The sequence below is a fragment of the Petaurus breviceps genome, unplaced genomic scaffold, assembly GCF_028583685.1.
Source record: "Petaurus breviceps papuanus isolate PSGF00001 unplaced genomic scaffold, PetGlider_PUasm1.0 38, whole genome shotgun sequence".
NCBI classification, from domain to species: Eukaryota; Metazoa; Chordata; class Mammalia; order Diprotodontia; family Petauridae; genus Petaurus; species Petaurus breviceps.
The window spans coordinates 22,341,062-22,346,544 of NW_027186304.1; the positions used below are offsets into that span (position 1 = coordinate 22,341,062).

Below are 5,483 nucleotides of genomic sequence, written 5' to 3' on the forward strand. Positions count from 1 at the left end.
AAGCTAGATTTTTGGTTAGATGAAATTTTACCTGCTTTCCCCTCTGATTTCACATAAAGACAATCATATCTCTTAATCCTTTAATTCTGAATCACTTTAGATCTGAACCTCAGCAAATTATCCCAGAAAACACCTGTGCCTCTCCCCCCATCATTATGCCCACCCTAGCAGCACACTAGCTATTCAGTTCTCCTTGATTGACTCTCCAAAGCAGGGTCCACCAAACTGACAGTAGTCCTGCATTCCCTATTCTAGGGAGAGCTCCCAGGACAGAGACACATTTTGCCTTCTTCCCAATTTGGCAGGTGGTCTCTACCATCAGACAAATGCCATTCCCATTCTATGTTAGAGGTGAGGGCCAGGTTCTCTGTAGGATCTTGTTTCACTTCCCTTCAGCTCTGTTTGAGACTTCTTCAGATGGCCATGATGCATGGGTGTTTGCTAAATGCAGTTTTCTAAAATTGTCCAGAACAAATGATTCTGAATGGATGCCTTCACACTTTAAAAAACAGAGCAGATTAGCTTGCAGTATATGTAAGCTTTGGATGGAAGCATCTTCTTTTTTATTTTATTTATTTTTGGGGGAGAGGGGAAGGCAAGGCAATTAGGGTTAAGCTCAAGGTCACACAGCTAGTAAGTGTCAAGTGTCTGAGGTTGAATTTGAATTCAGGTCCTCCTTACTCCAGGGTTGGTGCTCTATTCACTGTACCACCTACCTGCCCTTTCTTTCTTATTCTGACCAGGTAGTTTTCCTGGTAAATATTGAACTTTAGGGTCTCTGCCTCTCTTAAGTTTTCACATTCTACCATACACAAAAATGAATCTGCCTTGGTTCCCATGAGATCAAGGGTCCACTTTGAATTGAAGACAACCTAAGATCTCAAATTCCTTTGTCAGTAATCACAGGTAGGCCAGTCAAGCTTGGAGCTGAACTCTGAGTGCACTTTATACTGAGTAAATGTGCTGTCAAACTTGGAATGAAAATGTCCTAACATATTTGCACAGTGATGTTTTTTTTTCTCTTTACTTTTCATTTGAAATGGATGCCTTTTGCATTTGGTCTTACATTTCTTATAAAGATCAGCCTTGGCTTGGGAGAAATCAACATATAATTACCTTCTGTAAAAATAGTTGACTTTGAAGAGTGCTTGTTCCTTGGGAAGTCAACTGATCAAAATGAAAAACTTTACATTCTTGCCTTTCCAGGTTATAGTGGTCAAGTTTCTCAGTTTATGTTTTAATGTGCTTTTTGTTGAGCTAAACATTGTGGTGTGAAAATTCAAGTGCTAGTTGGTTTTGGATTTGGAGAATTGACTAATGTATAACAACAACTTAAACTTGACTGGACAACTAAAATTGGGGGAGCTGAATCACTATACGTGTTCAAAGCTCAACTCCAGCATCACTTCCTACAGAACTGTTTCTCATCTCTCTCCTTCCTCTTGTTAGTGATCTCTCTTTCCCTGAAATGATTTTATATTTATTTTGTATGTTTATCTAGCCATATGTGCATGTGTGGATATAGATATGTACATATGTAAACACACATATACATACGTACATGTGTGTGTCTATATGTTTTTTCCTAGCATGCAAGTTTCTTGAAGGAACTGCATTATTTTTATCTTTTTTAAAAAAATATTTTCATTCCCTGTACCTAGCACAAAGTCTAATACATAGTAGGTATTAATAAATCACTAATGAATAAATGAATGGTACACACAAAATTAAGAAAAAAAGCAAAAACAAATAAAAAACCCAAATGACTTATTACTATTGCTAGCTAAATTTTCCTCTGGCATAAGTAATATTTACATGTCAGTTATATTTACATGTTGGAATTTCATAGCTAAGAGAGACCTTAGAAATAATCTGACCCACTCCATGTTGTTCAGATGAAAAAAGCAAGGCCCAAAGAAAAAATGACTAACCCAAGGAGGCATCATTAGTCAATGCACAGGCAGGATCAGAATCTAATTCCTCCATTTCATTATTCAATGAGTGCCCTTTACATTATACGAAGTAACTAAAAATCTAAAGTAACTAGGAAACTAACTTTGTGATGTCTCCAAACATAGACACTATAGACGGTGCATAGAGTTTTAGTGTGTGAATGTACATGAAGCATGGATTATGTGGTTTAGTTTTAATACATCAGTAAATCTGTAATCTCATGAATATGGCTACTTTCTCCACTGGTACAGATTACAACACAGCTTGAGCATATATTCTTATTAGACTATTTGGCACAGATGGAGGTGTTCAAACCATGCCTGCTCACCACTCACTTCCCTGCCAAATTACTGATCCATAACCTGAGGAACTCCAAGGCTCCAGTGGTGTACCTGGCACAGAACCCAAAGCATGTCCTGGTCTCCTACTGTCATTTTCACAAGATGGTGAAGTTTCTGCCAGATGTCAGTTCCTTTGAAGATTTCTTTGACAAGTTCCTGGAGGGCAAAGTGAAATTCGGTTCCTGGTTTAACCACATAAAGGACTGGCTAGGTGTCCAGCCAGAACTGAATTTCTTTCTGATCACTTATGAAGACCTATCCCAGGACCCTCACCAGGCTGTCCAGAGCCTGTCCAATTTTCTGGACCAGCCACTGGAACCCAGAGAGCTTGAGAACATCCTACATTACTGCAGTTTTTCCTTCATGAGTAAAAATAATCAACTCACCTATTCCCTTATTCCTCCAGAGGCATGGGAAAGTTTATGAGGAAAGGTGTGACAGGAACCTGGAAGGAATACTTCTCTCTTGGGCAGAATGCCAGGTTCAATAATGTGTACCAGGCAGAGATGGGCGATCTCATCATTAAACTCCCCTGGTCTCTGGACTGACCAGACCCTTTCTCTCCTCATCAGGCTGATTATTGTAGTGATGCTTCAGCTCTGCTCCCCATCCCCACCCCTACATTGACCAGCCATAGACTAGGCAGTAACAGGATGGTAAGGAGCCTTGGATTCTTGCACACTGGGCAGAGCCTGGCTGAAGATAGCCTGCGGGGAGTTCAGGGCTCCCCTCATAGGTTATTCAGTAGTCAACAAAAGGAAGCTTTCTTAGCCTTCCTTGAAAGGTAATTCACTTCCTTCTAGGAAGAGTAATTTTACTTCTGCATAAAGTGTTGGACCTGGAGTCAGGAAGACCTGAACTCAAATCTAGCCTCAGACACCTCTTAGCTATGTGACTCTGGGCAAGTCACTTACCCTTGTCTGACTCGGTTTCCTCAATTATGAAATGGTGACAATAATAGCACCTCCTAAGGTTCTTACAAGTATCAAATGAGATATTTATAAACTGTTGAGAAGACAGTAGGTGCTTAATAAATGCATATTTTCTTCCACCTAAAAAAAGGCAAAGAGTTCATGTAAGCTTGTCAGACAAGCTCTATATCCTCCTTCTTTTTGGATCCTTCCGAATTAATTGATGGACAGAATTATCAATAGGTAAGTATTGGAGTCAAAAGACCTGGGTTCAAATTCCAGCTCTGCTGTTTTACCATCATGGGCGTCAAGATGTCATCTGTAAAAATGAAAGGGTTAGAGCAATGCTATCTAGGTCCACTTCTAATGCTGAGTCTGTATATATGCAGAGAATGATGTTTGGCGAAACCAATTGGTAGCAGAAGGAACTCCACCTGTACCATTATTTCTCTTCTTTTTAAAATTGTTGGGTAGTATTTGGTTTCTTTATACCATTAAAAATGGTGAAAATTGTTGAAACAGGTCACTCAGTCAAGCACCAATTGTGATATGCAAAGATTCGTATTAAAGTCCTGAATAAACACTTAAATGAAACCAAGTAGTGTATTCATTTACCAATGGTTGACTTTCTACCTTAATCAATAAACAAATACATACTTATTGATCCCCTACTATACTAATTTGCAAGGCATTTCAGGAACTACAGATAAAAATGTTTCATTCTTCAGATTTTCCTTGCACATTTCATCTGAATTTTTCCTTTGCCCCTCTCACAATTTATACCTAAATGAAAGAGAGACTTTGGTTTGGGAAGTAAAGGGGGACTGGGTTATTAGATGAGCAAATGTGAACCTGGATGACTGAGAAAGAGAGTTTAGATTTTAAGGGAGGCAATACAGGTTATTCTAGATTTTTGACCAAGGAGTCACCTGTTGAAAGTCTAGCATGCTTAACTTAATTCACTTCTTGAAAGATATTATTATTTTGAAAGAAGAAATATGGAGAAGAGAATGCTTACCCTGAAAGGTTTAAGATGAGCTTGCTGATATCATGCTGCATAGGTTGAAGGAAGACTTGAAGTGATAAGGTGGTGGCAGTGTGAATGGGGAGAAAGGGATCAATCAGAAAAAAAATTTGAAGGAGAAATTACAGGGAGTTGGTGACTGACTGGAAATAATAATTATAATAGCTGACATTTCTATCATTCTTTAAAGTTTGCAACTCTACATATATAACAACACAGAAATGTGAGTGGGCCCAGAAGGACTAGTCCACATGCCTTCTCCTTGTAAAGGAGTTCCTAGTTCCTGTGAGTGCAGACCAAGTTTAGCCCCCAGAGGAGTCAGGTTCTTTTTCTTGAACTCTCTGGCTCTGTGAGCCCCAACCTGGGAGCCCCAGGAACAATCACTTAAATATTCAGTTTGCATCTTGCCTGAGGTCTCCTAAAAAGGGGAGGAAGAGAAAAGACTCAATGTACAATGTAAATCAGGTAAAGAACAGCTAATTATTCCTTCCACACAAAAGAAATGTTTAAAACACTGAAGATTACCAAGAATAGACAAAACCTTGAACATGTAATTTATACCTACTATTATATTTTTTCTGAAGGTTAGACATCAAAATACAAGGCGTTTAGTGACACTATTGAGTCAGCATTTCACCTTCAACTGAGTTCTACACTATCTCTCTCCAGGTGCTTATCTTTGGCCAAGCCAGGCCAGGGGGTGGGCTCCTCCTGATAATGCTGATCATCTCTTCCAAGAAGCATTATAGTATCTGTAGGGTGCACCTCACATGAGGTAGCCAGCAATAAGGAACCTCTCCAACTCACAAGGTTGACTCCAAGACTAGAAATATCCACCTCAGGGTTGATGTTCATTCACCTATTTAGGGAAGAAAACACAAAGCAAAGATGCAACTTGAGACCCAGGCTTAGGCTGGCCTACCTAAGCACCTGATTTAAGTATGATATTGGAAAAGTTTCTGCTAGGGTTTCTGCTAGAGCCTCATGAGAAGAGACAGACATAGAAAGAAGGAAAAGGAGAAGAAGAAGGAGGAGAAGGAGGAGGAGGAGGAGAAGGGGAGGGGAAGAAGGGGAAAAGGAGAGAAGAGGAAAGGAGAGGGGAGAGAAGGAGAGAGGAGAGGGGAGGAGAGACAAACAACAGAGAACAGAGAGAAAGAGAAAGAGAGGGAGGGAGGGAGAGAGGGAGGGAGAGGGAGGGAGAAAGGGAGAAGATGAGAGAGAGAGAAAAAGAGAGACTGGCAGGGGAGAGAGAGA

General features: G+C 40.0%; 1 pseudogene; it reads left to right on the forward strand.

The window, feature by feature from the left end:
* The first annotated feature begins 2,221 nt into the window (after window positions 1–2,221).
* LOC138170026 (sulfotransferase 1C4-like) lies at window positions 2,222–3,013 on the forward strand (annotated as a pseudogene).
* Window positions 3,014–5,483: the final 2,470 nt, after the last annotated feature.